We start from the raw sequence: 17,786 nt of genomic DNA, 5'->3' as shown, positions 1-17,786 counted from the left end.
TGTAAACTGCTAATGCCATATAGACAAAAGTTAGGCTATAAAGGTGATAGGCCAACTTGTAAATTGTAAATATCTATCTATTTATTTATATTGTTGTGCAATTTGTTTTTCAGTTTCAAGATAAAATGTAAATAAAGATAGCTGAATAAAAAGGTATTACGAAATAGCCTTCAAATGTAAATGTAATTGTAACCACAGTGCTGAGAGTTTTTAAACCGCATAATCATTTTATCTCATCTAATTCTTTCTCAAACGATTAGAACTACCTCATGCAACATTTTTTAAAGTAAGAAAATACTAATTTGTCTCTAAAATATATATATTTCGTGGTCTTTTTCTCCCCCCGAAACTGTATGACTCTTCATTTTATTGTTTTTATTTCATTGGGCCTATATTTTAATTAATTAAAGGAAAATACACCCATCAACCAATCAATAAATAAATTACTACCATGATGCTTGATGCAAGAGAATAATCAATAATTGAATACATTTGACTGGATTAGATTTCTAACATCAGAAAATACAATTCTAGGTTATTGATGTATTCATCAATGAAAAGTCTGGATCATATTCGTGTAATTTACAACATAAGACAACACAGGTGTTTTTAGTTAGTCAATACATGAGTGAGTCAATAAATCCGATAGACATATAACTTAATAATCAATTGTGGATGTACTTTTAGTTGTGGATGACGCATACTTTAGAATTCAATCAAACGCATTGTGTTCGAAACGTCGTAAACCGCGCATTAGGCCGTTTGCTGAAGTCGTGTCAATAAAACCCATACTTCCCTTAAAAATGTGTCATCTTGGAAAGCAAACTCATATTTGCTATCCAATTATGATCCAATATTTTGATGAGATCCAAAAGACATCAACTGCGTTGAATGACAGGTTGACATCAACAGAGGCTCAACATGTAGCCCAGGGGTTCACTTAGGTGCCAAAAGAGCGCGAATGTAGGATACTTACCCATTTAGAAATGAATATTTTTGTGTTCTAAGATGTTTTATTTTATTCTAAAAGTATAGCAGCATATCTTACGTTAACTGTATTCAGTCATTCGCCTACCAATGCCAGTAATGATATCCTAAATGTCAGGGTCAGAACAACTTTGTGCACTTATGATTTGATGCCTTATACTATTTTCTCTATGAACATATTTAGTCATTTGACTTTAGTTTTGACTTTTTTTTACAGTTTAATATTGAATTTAGACGTCCTATAGGCAATAAATAGAATACGTTACACGTAGGCTATTTGTGACCTGTCAAACAATTAAAAAAACATTTAGATTCAAACGCTAAATACGATAAACAATTAGCCTAAATTACTGTACTTTTGTTTACACTGGTCTCAATTAAATTAAAATAATATATTATAATAGATCGTAGATAGGTTTTGCCCTAGCCTAGGCTAATAATTGAGGAGTGTCGATTTTTCGATGCATCGAGTTTTCAGATTAAGACACGTGTGTGCAGCCAGGTGCAGCTGTTGGCTAAAATGATGGCATAAATGTTATCAACATGAGGGTCTTCGATAAAACCACATTTTGAGTTGTTTTAGCTTAGTTCAGTTAACTTAGTTCGGTGTAGGCTAAGTCTTCGGTGTGTGCATGTGTGCATATGTGTTGATGTTTAGCCTAATCAATATAGGCATCTTGCATATTTACAAATATAGACCTAAAAATCACATCGCTGTTATAATTAGAATAATTACAGGAATCCATTCTTTATGTTAATGACATTATCATATTGCTAATGTTTGCTTCCCGAAAGAGGGAAAAACGATTTCATATGCAACCTTCTGCTCGAGGGGTTAGAAGGGTCGATATAGTTGCCCTTTGTTTTACTCCCTGGATCTGGTACACATCTTACATTAACTATGTAGGAGTTCTGTAAAGTTTGAACATTAGCAGTAGGCTACTCAGCAACTGACTTTCCTTGTGCAGTTTCTGCAGATGGCAACATAGGCCTGCAGGAACATATGAGTGCAGTAGCATTAAACACAGTCAAATTGGTCTTGTGTAACTAAAACCCCAATGTTGTATGAAGAAAATTGTCTCTTGTCAAAGTTAATGTGAAATAAATATTGCCTTTAGGTCATGGTTACAATCTCACCTTATTCCTCTTGGTCAATAAAATATTTAGAGCCATCTTTAAAGCCACAGTCTGGGATTTGGGATGCTGTTCACCAGTCATTTAATGAGCTTAAAGGCCCAATGCAGCCGTTTTGTATCAATCTCAAATCATTTCTGGGTAACAATATTAGTGCCTTACTGTAATATATTAGAATGGGCAAAGCTTTTTAGCAAAAAACTCTTTCTCAAGCAAGAATTTAGCTAGAACTGTCTTGGAGTGGTCTGATTTGGGAGGGGGAAACTGTTATTGGCAGAGAGGTTTGGAACCCTCTTTCTTATTTGTCTATTATCTATTATTATTTGTCTGTAAACCAATTTATGATGTCACCTTGGAAAGCCCATACTCCCACCCTGTCACAGTTCTTGTTTCTCGAGCGCTGTGTGAATTTGAGAGGGGTTACATTTCCCTAGTCCCATCCCTCAGCTGTATATCAAAACAACTGTCAGGGACCTCATTTTGTTTGTTTTTCAAATCCCAGAATATAGTTTTATAGAATCTATGCATAGTACCTAGTGAAATTATTCTAAAAAGAACTATTTAGGATTCTTCTACAATACATCTAATAGAATATCAGAAAAGATTCTGATTGCGCAACACCACGTTTCACTGCAACCTATTGCGACGAATGCCTTTTGATTGTCTTGATTGTCAACTATGTTGATGCAATATGTTTTGGTTCTTGCACATTGTATTTTATTTTCTATTCTACCTTATAGTTCAACAGATTTGATTCCAAAGCAAGCTAACATGAATACCCCCTCTCCCCCTCTTTCTTCCTGACCCCCCTCCTTCTCTCGCTTCTCTTCTCTCTCTATCCCTCTCTCTTCTCTCTCTCTCTGTCTCTCTCTCTCTCTGACTATCTCTCTCTCTCTCAATTCAATTCTCTCTCTGTCTCTAATGCTCTCTCTCTCCCCCCTCACACACACACACACACACACACACACACACACACACACACACACACACACACACACACACACACACACACACACACACACACACACACACACACACACACACACACACACACACAAACAAACCCTGCCGTTCTATCATCTCCCTCCTTGCATGCTCTCCACACCTTTCAGTCCCGCTTGGAATAAAAACCCATTTCTCAGAAATATCCATAACCATCTTATGAATTCCCTAATCATAACTGCTTAACGATGTACGACCGTTTGCCACTGTGCATTAGAGATACCACTTATGAAACATTTACAAATAGATTAGCATCATACATACTGTTCTATTTTCTATCATGATAATGCTTGCCTTGGCCTGTCAGCATGAGTGTGTGTCTCTTACAGCCAAGAGTGTATGAGTCTTTGCGGGTTAGCTCAGTGTTGTCCAGTCGGTGCTGTTTAGGGTTTGAAGCCGTCAGCATCGCTCTGTCAGGTCAGCACCTGCATCCATTTCCCCCTCCTCTCCCATCCTCCGTTCCGCAGCCGCAGCCTGCTCCGGAGCTCTCCTCTCCTCAAATTATCCCCTGCTTTCCGTTCCTTGTCCTGTTTTTTTAATCCGTTCTGCATCCTCTGCCTGAGCTCTGTCTCCCTGCTTGCGGCAGGGCTCTTCTGTGTCCCAGCTGCATATGTGCGTCTCTCTCCTGCCTACCAGTTCTCTCCCTTCTCTCTTTAATCAGCATGTTAATAAGAAAGGTAACTAATCAATACATTCAATGGCCTGGCCTGGCGATTGATACTATCTCAAACACCCCCCTCACTCTCCCCAGCCAAACACACACACACAAACACACACACACACAAACACAGAGTTCAAGCACTCTTGCTACAGGGGCTCTCTGTGGTAATTGTAATACATTATAATTTTCCAAATGTTTGGGGCAAATTTGTCACATCAATCTAATTACACAGAGTGAAAGGCTGACCTTTCTTTCTTAGTCTTTCTTTTTTCTCTTCCCTATCAGTGAACTTCACATTTGGTTGTTCATACTGTAGCTTTTAACCCATATTCTTCCTTTTTTGGTAGGCTAGTACTGTAGTGTTGTTTAGGTTATTCGGGCTGGGAGGCCTACAGAATCCTCAGGGCAGAAAAAGGTTGGTCTCTGAAGGGATACAAATGTTTAAGAGAAAATATACTCATACAGCTCAGGGCTTTTAAAAAAGAGGAAAGAACATCCTGCCTTGTACCAAAGCAAATGCATAACCACATTCCCACCCCCCAGTATTATTAATAGAAAGAAGAACTTCCAAAACCGTCCTCAGGATATGGACTCAAACACAGAAATAAAACATGTCTCTGCAACTACTGAGGCTCACATGAGAGACATGGCAGAAGATAAAGGGAAAGGATTCATGCAGGAAGGAGGCAATGCTACATTGGCAACTCTACAATACAAGGTGGCCTTTTATGGCTGACAGTATGGGCTTATCCCCCTGACCTTAACCCAATGTGGTTTTGCCTTCTGGTAACTTCACTGCCGAGGCCAGAATGGTGTAGATCCATTTACATCTGTCTGTGAGTTGAAATGTTTCCCTTTTCCCCCTCCGTATCATTTGACCCTCTCACGGTGTGCAATCAATAAGAAAAAGGCTGCAATGGTACCTAATTGTATGAATTATTACTGACAATGTGTTATGAATTTATTGTAAATATTTTATGATCATTGAGTCAAGATAATAACTACATTATTAGTTGGGGTAACATGTATTTATACCGTACAATGTATTTTAGAGCTTAAGAGTTTTTAATTATTTAATTACCTGCCAAAAGGGTCTCATCTTTTTATTATTTAAAAAAAAAATTTAGAACAGAATTGAGGTATTGTAAATTCCCACTTCAGATTGTTGTGTTATGTGGGTGGAGGGTGATTGTTATTACATTGGTTTAGAAACACCACAAAGGAAACTGAAGCCTAATAATGTCCCCATAATGTTTATACATGTTGAGTGCATTTCTAACAAACAGTGGCCACTGTTTAGTCTGGATAGAAATGCACTTACATTGTATTTGAAACATGCATGTTTGAAACCTTAAAAGGCTGAAGAGAACATATCTTAATGTTCAGTAAATAGCTACCTTCTGGTTGCTTGTACATTTGGAAAATTGTTTCCAGGTAAATGGCTGAACAACAGAATCCAGGCAATGGATAGGTATCAAACCTGCCTCAGCCATGTTTATGCAATATCCTTGTTTACAAACAACCTGCACATTCATGTCTGATTCAGAAAACTGGAAGCATCTACTTGAGAGGGGGGAGTCCATGTTGTATTGATGTATCCTAACCCATTCTGCAAAGGTATTAGACCAGGGTGGAAAACCTATGCTGCATAAACACTGCAATGCGTATTCAATTGATTTGAGCCTAATGTACAGAAAGCTGTGAATATCACTGGGAGATTCCACATCTAAGGCATTCGACGCCTTATATCACAAATGTATGCTTTGCAGGATACCTCTATAGCCCATATAGCCTATATCCTGTTTCATTGCATTATCTGCATGTCCGAAGCCTCCCACAGGGGCTCAGAATGACCACTGGCCCCAGTGACCCTCAGCTCTGCTGTCACCCTTCATCATCCCGTGCTCCATCTTGGATGGTGTGGTCACCTAGCAACGGAGGCCAGGGTTCGCGGCTCATGGACCAGAGGCTATTGGGAAATTAATCGATACTCCTCGGCCAAACTCGGCTCATCCCCTTCCCCCCCTTATTATGGCCAAATGAGACGAGGCATTTCTCACTTTTCTACACCTCTGTTTGTGAGGATATCCTGTTACAGGACAAGAAATGGCTCTGCTTGCCAGCAGCCTTCAATGAGGATGCTTATCTATGTATCTGTCCCTTCACCCACCATCCATTTCACCAATGAATGGTGGAAGGGACAAATAAAGCAAATTTGTAAGGATTTTAGTATCTTTGAATTGAGTATGGCTTTCAGTCATATAATGCTGACCGGAGATTGTTTTGGTGCAAGATCCTCTGCTATGTACAGTATGGTCAGCACAATGTTTCTGACGGCATTTAGTGCCTGCACTCCATTTTAGAGCTTTTGGATTTTCAGTTTGATTCATGAAATCGTATTAAACAACTCTCTGATATGAACACAACGATCATTTCCAATAAAGCCAAATGAATAAATGCTAATAGGATATTGGATTCGTAAATAAAGGTTGAAGATGAGGTTTAGGCATATAGCTAGTGTTATCTAGCAATCCAGATCTGTTTAGCAGGATCCCTGTTTATTCTGAAGGTCCCCAACCTTTATAATCAGGCAAGGGTCAGTCACCTTTGATCCCCTCCGACCATACTGGGAGGATGGGCAAAATTCGATCACCTTAAACAGTTTAAGACAGAAGGGCAGAGAAGGGGAGGACGATGAAAGGTTGGGGGGAGGGAGGAGGGAGTAGGAGGAGGAGAGGGAGGAGGTGTAACAATCCAGTGCTAATCTGTTCCCTGATCAGAGCCATCAGACTGAATGGGGAGACTAAAGTAGATCTGGTAGTCCATCTGTGCTGATTTACCTCCATTGTCTTCCCTATCTAAAAGGAGGAGCACCATTTTTTGCCATTCCTGTACAAATGATTTCACAACAATTCAGAGATTTCACCCTAAAATCACTGCAGCCGATGTTGAACATTTTTAATATGGTTCTGATCATATTTATGTCTTACATGTGGGACAAAACAGAAACTGTCTTCGCACAGTAATAGTTGTAGTACTGAAAGCACCAAAGCACACTGCAGAGGCACACACCGAGGCAGCTGTGGCGGTAGCCATCTTTTGGAGATTCTCCACAGATCAGGCAAACAGCTTTCGTAACTTTTGTTGCTCATCCCGATAAGAGGATGCCACGTACACACAGATGGCTGTCCAGCGCGTGGCCGGAGGTGGGCCGTGAAATGACCCCCCCCAGCTGGACACTGTGGACAGGTCACTGATCTCCAATCCCTTCCTTTTGAGCCAGCTGCCAGCAGGCCATGCTAATGGTGAACCCCTCCCCCTCAGAGGCCAGGCCACAGGGAGTGTCCAGCTGCCCCCCGCTCCCTGGCCTTTCACTGGACACCATAGAGCCTGGGGGGATAGGGGCAGGGGTGGAGGCCCACAGGAGAGGCAGATGAGAGCAACAGCCACAAGGATGAAGCATGGAGGCATGACAAGAGAAGAGAAAATAACATTTTAACCATAAAACTGAGTCGCCGCCTCTGGAAACTGGTGAGACAGTATGTGTTTGTGTGAGAGTGCGGCTCCCATTGTCCCTGTTCAATGTCCAGTTGAGGATAGAATGGTGGATGATACAGAATGAATGGAGGAGCTCTGGAGAAGGCACTGACTCAGCAACACATTACATTTGGATGTGTCTGATGCTAATGTGATGCTCTTACGGACAGTACTGTTTCCAGTTCGATGACTTGGCATGGGCCCATCCTGCACAGGGGGTGGTAGCTCTACTGAGCTGGAGCCTGGCTGCCTACTGAGAGAAGGCTTTTGGGTTCGGTTGCCTGGAGTAATGTCGATAAATCAATAGGACACACGTCACTGCAGGCCTGAGAAGCCACATGAAACTGCCATTGATCGGCATAAAGTGTAGCGGAGGGGAGGAGGGTTGGGGGGGGCTGAACCGAGGTGTTGGGTTGGGAGGTACGAGGAGTCGAGAACCCGACCTTCACAATGAAGACACGGGTCAAATGTCAGGGCAGTGGCCAGTAGCCCTTGAACAACACCGCAGAGCCACGTGCCCATCAACACCACTATGTCACAGTTTACAAAACAGGAACAGACTCCATCTCAGCAATACACTGCAATGGTGCACTCTGACACATTACTTGACTGACTGGCCCTGTACAATACAAATATAGCTTATAATGTCACATTGTAGCTGTTTTCACTGAAATAGATCATGTAATAGTGTTAGGAAATACTTAATCATGTAGGAATGTTCATGTGATTTAATTGTGTTTAATTTTAGTGAATGGAAAGCTTCATCAACTTAAACCAAACTAGATTGAAGGAAAATCTTAAAAAAGGCACTCAATATACAGAACATGGTTTTCCATAACCACTGTTTCCTACGACTCAATGTCCATGACCGCAGCATTGTATACCAGATCCACTGTAGCAAGTCCCCACAACCAATTCCCTTCTCCTCCTGCATTTTCAGCAGTAGCTTCGATTGCCAATCAATACAACAACACATGATCAACACAGGCCAGATCATGATATCCATCCCCCTCACTTAGGGCAGACCAGGGGAGCACCAGGAGCCAATGAGTCCCTTGTTTAAAGTGTGATAAGTTCAAAGCACACTGCAGACAGACAAGAGTATGTCTGGTGTCAAGTTCTCTTGACATTCTGTCTGGCTCTGGTGCAGCGTTTTGAACTTCAGTGCTGACCAAGAGGAAAGCGTAGACAATCCCTCAACCACTCCCTCTCTCTCATCCAATTTCTCTTTGCTCTCTGGCCTTGCCCCTACATTTGCTCATGGTGAGCTAATGGCCAGCACATTGATCATGCTTGTTCGACCTCCAAATTGAGGTCAACCACGGAAGAAGCCCTCTCCAATGTCAGGAAACAACTGCTGATTTCAACAGTACTATGTGCATTATTAGCTTTTATGAAATAATTTAATGTATTTTCTTTTTTTTTCTATTGCCACATGAAACGCCTATTGTTAAATATCTGTCCCATTACTATTTTTTTTATTTAGGCCTACTCAAAGTTATTACACATTGTATAATTTCTTTAAAAGTGGAATATATATAAATTCCAACATCGTTGCATTAATTTGCCGGACACTTTCATTATCACCATAGGAACATGAAATAGGCAGGTGTAAATAAATACATGGCAGTCTCTGTCCTTGCTCTGCGAGTTTCCATGGAAACCGCTGATAGAGTATCTTATCGATCGCGGTGTCCAGTCTGAATTGTGTAGCCTCCTGAACCGACTTTTTTTCTGCAGTGATGGGCGTGGATCAATATCCCGATATTGTATGCTTTTTCGCTTTCCGTCCTCCATAATAGCAAAATATAGAACAAATAATTGGAAAATGTCAGAGATACTATGTCTAGAAAAGTCTAATGATCAACTGAAACGCTTTAATTGACATTAAAACGAGCATTTAAATGTATTTTATCCCAAAATGTGACGGATGCTCTTGTATGGCGCGCGCATGTTTTGGGGGCAGAATAATGGTCGCGCAGCCCTCAACATTCTGTCACAGCCACTCCATAATCACCCATTTCTTTAGTCTCAATATTTACGCATAGCCTACAGTCAGGGTGCATTCACCCAAATGTGTATCCATTTACCCAAATCGTCTCTCTATAGTCGAATGGGTATATTTAACCAACTGCTAAATAAAAGTCTATTCATCTGTTCTAAACGTAATGGCGTGAGAGGAGCCGCAGCGGACCTGGGGGAGCTCGTTTAAATCCTGCCTGAGGGATCCCCCCAGCTAGGGGTCATGGTTGAAGTCATGGAGCATCGGATTTAAAGGTGGGCTCTCCTCAAGGTGTCTCTGTCGCCCGAGGCACGGTCATCACAATTCCTAGATAGGTGGAAATGGAAGTGCAGAGTGGACAAAGGATTTTGGACACTTCTAGAAATTTTAGCCAATGAGCTTGGTGATGGTCAACCACCTTCAATAAAAACACCTTGCCCTAACCAATACACTATAGCCTTGTACTGTTTCACTGGTCTCCAAACCAACATTTTTTCAGGACCTATTGATATGGGGGGCAAATTATTATTGTAGTGTCAGTTTCATTCAGTGTGAGGCTACTAATAAACAGACAGATATGATATTAGACTTTGAAAAAGAGCGTAAAATAATATGGCCTTTTTACTTCCAGCATGTCATGTAGTCAATGAGAGTGTCTTATGGATGTCCATGTTTACAAAAAAAGGGAACATGAAATGCATAGAAGCAGACTGAAGGTGGTTTGTTAGTGGACTGGTGTCATGCTGCTTATTTTTTTATAGTCCAGCACCAACCTGACATATATACAGTCTCTCCCCACACAGAGATGTCAATATGTTTGGTCTTCACTGGGTGGAATGCGCCCTCAGGCTCCCATATGAAATTAGCTGACCATTCCCATGTTGGTTCCTTTCATGCCCCCTCTTAATGCTGTGTATACTATTGTATCAATAATTCAGCCACAATTTAGTTGTAGTTGTGCCACATGTTACAGGTCAATTGTAATGGTTAGATTGCACTGTATGCCTGATATACGCTAGATAGAACTTTTGTGACCAAGCCATATCTTAGAAAAAGGAGCTAAGTAGATCCATACAGGGTTCTTCGGATTATCCCCATAGGGGAACCATTTTTGGTCCTAGGTAGAACCCTTTGCAAAGGGTTTTACTTATAATGTAGGGTACTTCATAGATGTAGGGTACTTCATAGAACCCTCTGTAAAGGGTTCTAGGTAGAACCCTCTATGAACGGTTCCACCTTTCTTAATAGCCTTTAAAATGAAACAATTTATGACAATACCTTACACATATCATAAGGCCTTTCATTGAGGGACTAGTTATACCCTAACACAGTGGTGTTATGAAACTCATGGTTTACAGGCCACATCTGGCCTGCAAGTCACATCACTAGAGTTTTTACATTTGAGTAATTTAGCAGACACTCTTATCCAGAGAGACTCACCGTAGCGAGTGCATACATTTTCATACTTAAAAAAAATATTTAATGCTGGTTAACCAATGGGTATTGAAGCCATGTTTTTTCAAGCACCATGCTCTACTAACTGAGCAACACAGGACCATTGTGCTGGCTTGCAAAGTGATGTCTAATTCCTATTGGAATCCAGCCAGTGAGGATATCCAACAACTTGAACATTTACTGCCAAGGTAAGGAAGATTGATAAAAGAGACTAATTAAACCATCTCAACTGAAACAACCATCTCAGTAATGGGTGCATTCAGTCCAACTACTAACAGATTTGATTAGTTTAGAAAAGTGTATCTTATTTATCTTTCTGTAGGGTAAGATCAATCAATCAATCAATCAATCAATCAATCAATCAATGTACATGCAAAAACACAGATATTGAAACAAACAATTCTAAAAATCAACCTGCTATAGAGCTGGGAAATATAAGAAAGTTTGGGAATGGTTTTGAGTGTTTTACTCTATACAGAGTAAAAATGACACAATCACTCTCACCTTTGGTTATTAACACCAACACTCAGGATATTTAAAACGGAAATATCTTATTCACATAAGTATTCAGATCCTTTACCATGAGACTCGAAATTGAGCTCTGGTATATCCTGTTTCCATTGATAATCCTTGATATGTTTCTGCAACTTGATTGGAGTCCACCTGTGGTAAATTCAATGGATTGGACATGATTTGGAAAGGCACACAACTGTCTATATACAGTTCCACAGTTGACAGTGCATGTCAGAGCAAAAACCAAGCCATGAGGTTGAAGGAATTGTCTGTAGAGCTCCGAAACATGATTGTGTCGAGACACAGATCTGGGCAGGGGTACCAACAAATGTCTGCAGCATTGAAGATCCCCAAGAACACAGTGGCCTCCATCTTAAATGGAAGAAGTTTGGAATCACAAAGACTCTTCCTAGAGCTGGCCGCCCGGCCAAACTGAGCAATCGGGGGAGAAGGGCCTTGGTCAGGGAGGTGACCAAGAACCTGATCGTCACTCTGTCAGAGATCTAGAGTTCCTATTTGGAGATGGGAGAACCTGCCAGAAGGACAACCATCTCTGCAGCACTCCACCAATCAGGCCTTTATAGTAGAGTGGCCATACTGAAGCCACTTCTCAGTAAAAGGTACTGTACATGACAGCTCGCTTGGAGTTTGCCAAAAGGCACCTAAAGACTCTCTGACCATGAGAATCAAGATTCTCTGGTCTGATGAAACCAAGATTGAACACTTTGGCCTGAATGCCAAGCGTCACGTCTGGAGGAAACCTGGCACCATCCCTACGGTGAAGCATGGAGGTGGCAGCATCATGCTGTGGGGATGTTTTTTAGCGGAAGGGACTAGGAGACTAGTCAGGATCGAGGCAAAGATGAACAGAGCAAAGTACAGAGAGATTCTTGAAGAAAACCTGCTCCAGAGTGCTCAGGACCTCAGACTGGGGCAAAAGTTCACCTTCCAACAGGTGAACAACTCTAAGCACACAGCCAAGACAATGAAGGAAGGGCTTCGGGACAAGTTTCTGAATGTTCTTGAGTGGCCCAGCCAGACTCCCCATCTAGCCTGACAGAGCTTGAGAGGATCTGCATAGAAGAATGGGAGAAACTCCCCAAATACAGGTGTGCCAAGCTTGTAGCGTCATACCCAAGAAGACTAGAGGCTGTAATCGCTGCCGAAGGTGCTTCAACAAAGTTCTGAGTAAAGGTTCTGAAAACGTATATATAAATGTGACATTTTTAAAAATATATATTTTTTATATAAATTAGCAAACATTTAGCAAACATGCTTTGTCATTATGTGGTATTGTGTGTAGATTGATGAGAATAAAAAAATAACAATTTAATCAATTTTAGAACAGAGCTGTAACAAAACAGAATGTGGAAAACTTCAAGGGGTCTGAATACTTTCCGAAGGAACTGTAGGTACAGTTTAAAACATTCTCATACCTATCCTTTTAATAAACTCTGAAGCGTTAAAGTTTAAACATTGAGATAAACACTAATGCTTATGCACTATTTAAAATTTAAAATAAAAAAATACAATGATTCAAAAGGGTTCTAGGTGGAACCCTTCTTGCCTTCCAAAGAATCCTTCTTCCCAAGGTGGTTCTTAGGATGAGAAAGGTTCTAGGTTGAACGCTTTGCCTTACAAAGAACCCTCATCTTCCAAAAAGGGTTCTTCAGATGAAAATGGTTCTTGGTAGAACCCTATCCCTCTGCAAATAACCCTTTACAAAACCTTTTTTATAAGAGTGTATAAGCTTCACGCTAGAGTGGCTTGTCAAATTCATCATATTGTAGGCCTTCTGTGCTTTGTGACACGGTTCTGACACCAAGTAGCTGAGCCTGAGGTCCATGCTCCACAAAGGAGCAAAAGGCTGAGAGTGTGTCATATGAACACACTTAACTGGGGATGTATCCACTATCCACAGGACTGGTGGGTCCAGACAGGTCTCAGGGGTTCTTCCTATGCCGTCTCCATTGCTGTGTTGGATACTTGCTGTTATCTGGGCGGCTAGCTCAGCCGCGGGTGGTTAATGTTAGCTCCACACACTACAACAGAAATGGAAATCACTGTAGTGTTTGTGCGTGCTGGATGGGAGGAGGGAGCAAGAGGAGGAAAGTGTCTGCCCTCGCATCCCGCTGAGATGAAAACCCTTCAGCCTGGAGAGGAGGAAACGCTACCAGGGCAGAAGTCAGCCTCCCCGGGCCTCGGCATGTGGGAGAGAAGGAGAATCAAGGAGTCAAACTTTTCTCTCCCTCCAGCAGATTGTGTGTGAGAGCCGTCAAAGTGAGAACCTGGTGCTAAACTTCAGCTGCTCAACTTCATTTGTACATGTAAATGGAACTTCCTGAACATATTAGAGTTTACTATAGAATACTACAGTACTTACTATATAATTCTGTATTAAACTGTAGTATACTGTACAATACTATACTACACACTACTATCCCTCGATCATGTATAGTACTTAGTACAGAATTTGTAGTATACTGTAGAATACGATAGTTAACACTACAGTATTATCCACAAAGAAACACTGTAATAATTACTACAGAAATGTCAGCAAAAACACTACAGTCTGCAAAACAATTTTTTTTTAACTATAGTAAATAGTACAGTATTTAATTTGCATATGCCCTGCCCATTCCCATCGCCCATAACCCAATTTGCACCACCCATATATTGTGTTCCCTACAGGTTATAGAAAGGAACAGAATCTCTGAACTACCCTTTCAGCACCCAGTCCTACCTACTTACAGGTTACGGAATATTTCTCTAGTAGATTTTCTCAAGGAGAAAGCCTCCACTTCTATATCAAAGATAATACAAAAATTGTTTTACAGTAAAGTCCCCCAAAACACTACAGTAAATACTACAGTATACCGTACGGAAGTCCGCAAAAACACTATAGAAAATACTACTGCATACCACCGTCTGCAAAAGCACTACAGTCGTTACTTAAGCAATCAGGCCTGAGGGTTGTGTGGTATATAGCCAATATAGCACGGCTAAGGGCTGTTCTTAAGCACGACACAATGTGGAGAGCCTGGACACAGCCCTTAACTGTAATATATTGGCCATATATCACAAACCCCTGAGGTGCCTTATTGCTAGTATAAACTCTTTACCAATGTAATTAGAGCAGTAAAAATAACTGTTTTGTCATACCTGTGGTATAAGGTCTGATATACCACAGCTGTCAGCCAATCAGCATTCAGGGCTCGAACCACCCAGTTTATAATATAGTATATACTATTATTTGTTTCCACTATAGTGTTTATACTATAGGAAACTGTAAATACTACAGTATACTACAATAAATACTAAAAAAGGTAGGCAAAAACATTCCTACTGTAGCATACACTATAGTTTATTTTCATGTGGGATGTACTGGAGGTCCAGTTTTCTACTGTTATGCAAAAAAGAAGACATAGCCTACACCTTCAAGGGCCTTACTGTGTGTTAGATCTGTGCTGGCCCTGTTGTCGTGGCTCTATAAAACTGGTATAAGGGATGTCGCCCAAGTCATCTGACCATCAGCATGCGTTCCCCTGCCTAGCCTTGGGTACTGTAGGTACGGCAGTCAGTAGTTATTCATCATCCGCAATGTTAACGATTACAGCATGTCGATAGAAAACCCAGGAGTTAAATGAGTTTGTGCACTCAGCTACGCCTGTGCTTGCAGTTCAAGGTCATTCCCTTGATCCTGACAGAGGGATGATTCTTGGCTATGTTAGAAAGAAGCACACACATCTCGCCCAAGGTCAAGTGTGCCACTATTTAGAACAAATAGATACATGAAACACTCAATCTTGTGAGTGGGTAAAGAGTGGCCTCAGACCTTGGCCAGGGTGAAGTCACCAGCCACTCATATATTTTGTTCGTTGCTTGTATTTCAAGTTGAAGTTGGTCTCATCAGTTAGTCTTTTACATTTCCAAGTCGGGTTGAATGTAATTCAATGGAAAAGTTTGCATAGATTTTTGTCACGTTTAAGGACATGCTAGAGTGCAATGTGCAGAGAGATCTCAAAGGCTCCAGGTGACATATAGAGCATTTTTCATGCACCTGCTGACCAAATATACATCCGATTTCCTTAAAGCTTTTCAGCAAAACGTACCATGACCAAGACTGCTTTTTCATAAGGCTTAAAGCATTGTGTTTGACCAAGTTGGACAGGCAGTTCACGTGGCGAGAGGATACACTTGATTTGGAGTTAGTTAGCAGCTCATGCCTATCGTAATGGACAATGGTGAGGGCAAGTGTCTCTCCCTCCCTCCCCTTTCTCTCCTGGCGTGTTCCCCCCAGAGACACGAGCCTGGCCGGGCGCTCTGATGACCAAGCGTGACATTTAAACCCCTGCCCTCCGGTGGCTTTGGGGGAGGGTGAGGTACATCTGAGCACAGAGAAAAGGGGTACAAGGCAGAAGCTCTCCCTTCAATCTGCCCTCCTCCTTCCTCCCACTCTCTCAGAAATCCTCAGTGTCAGAACTCAGCCATTGTAAGTGTCCTGAACTGAAGAAAGGGCCTTTGGTAAACAATTCAACTGTCTACTCGGATCACAATGGAAGCACATCCCATTGCTTTGAGCATCTGTTTCAAGTAGGTAACACTACTGCTCAACACTGACCATGTACACAGACTCAATCTCAGAATCTGTTCTCCCTGGAAACACCTGCTCACATGGAATCTTATTTAACTGATTTTATGCAAATCAAATAGGAATAGGCTATCACTCTGCGTACAGTGCTTTCTATGGTACCACAAAGCAAATCATTTTAGAGTTCTATTTGTGATTAAAATGTAGTGCAGTTGGAAGTGAATACAGTAGAGAAAGAAATAAACCTGTTTATTGGTGCAAGTACATGGAAGTATTTGTCAATAGTCACATAGGTCTACAGATACTGCATCCTTTATCATCTAGGCCTGAGTCTCATCACATTCTGCAGCAACCTATCGCCCCCTTGTGGTCGTTTTCAAAACGACCAAATTGCAAATGACGGTATAGTATGTTTTTTATAATGTAATACATATAATTTATACTAGTTCAGAGGTATTCAGTGTGTTTTCCTCTAATTTAGTTTACAGCTCCCCTATTGTTTATTTTAGCAGACTTTAATCAATATATATCAGGCTTTCCCTCAAACTGTTGTTATTGTTCATAGTCATGCTCAGATACCATGTCGTCTATATTCCGAGGAGACTCCCCCAGTTCCTTTTACCTTACAGCAATGGGTTAACATCAGCCACGATGCTCTGCTGAAGAACCGCTAATCAGCTAGGAAACATTTGCTGCCCTTCTGGCAAGGTCAAAGGGGTCACAGTCCCTGGCTGAATGTCCAGTCCTCTCCCCCGCTTGCCTCTAAACCCTAACCGCCTCTGGAGCCCACAGGCCCTGCAGGCATAATCACAGCACCCCCTACATGCAGCCTGAGTGTCTTTCTAATCTAAGGCTCGGGGATGGGCCAGTCCATCCGTCCATCAGTCCGTCTGTCTGTTTGTCTGACAGGGCTTCCCTCCTCATCACATGAATCGCCTCGGCCGGCTCATATTGACTCAGAGACCCGGGCCTTGGCTCCACATAGGGGGAGATACGGCCTCTGAAACCAGCCTCATGTTTGACCAGCTGATTGATTTGTTAACACTTGCCATTCGACGTGTGTCCCTGAATTTAATTTCAGAATTCATTTCTTGAAACGTGTGTAGTACAGGCATAATGTTTGAAGGATAGGGGGTGGAGGTAAGTAGCATTGCATTTCAGATGTTGTCTGCTGATGTTGGCATGTCGTTTTTGATTCATTTGTGCACTTTACCTCATTGGAGTAGGCTAGAAGAGCTTCAGTCATACTGTATTTTCTCTGATGTATTACACACCTGATATACACTGCAATTCAGCATTTAGACACTAATGTGTACAAGAACAAATAAACCTTACTAGAAACTCCACATGTTAAAACTGTAGCTGCATTTTAAGTCCCATCAATGTCGTCAAGTAGCCAGTTACCAATAATTGCTAAGCAGTGGAGGCTGGTGAGGGGATAGTAATGGCTGGAACGAAACACGTTTCCATGTGTTCACTCCATTCCAGCCATTACTATGAGCCATCTTCCCTTCACCATCCTCCACTGTTACAAAGCTATAGGAGTTAGATTAATCTTAAATTATAAAAGCCACCTGTTCAATGTGTACTATTAGATTAAGTATTGGTTAGAATAATCAACCTGGATACACAGGTACTGTAACTACAATATAGTATAACATGACTAGAGAGAGACTTTCTTACTGTCTTTTTATGACCGTGGGCTGTCGATATAATAAAAATGGTTGAAAAATGCTTTTCACAGCTCATAAAGATTGTCAATTCGCTGCTGAGTGGGTATTGTCAAAGGCGCAGAGGGCATTGCACTAGATTTTTCAGTCCATTCCACTTTCCACTTGAATGTTATCTCCAGTGCCTATAAAAAAAACAAGAGACAATGAAATGAGGTTATTCTCCAGTGCCGA

Source organism: Oncorhynchus nerka, linkage group LG14, assembly GCF_034236695.1.
Source record: "Oncorhynchus nerka isolate Pitt River linkage group LG14, Oner_Uvic_2.0, whole genome shotgun sequence".
Classification (NCBI taxonomy): Eukaryota; Metazoa; Chordata; class Actinopteri; order Salmoniformes; family Salmonidae; genus Oncorhynchus; species Oncorhynchus nerka.
This window is presented reverse-complemented; position numbering follows the sequence as displayed.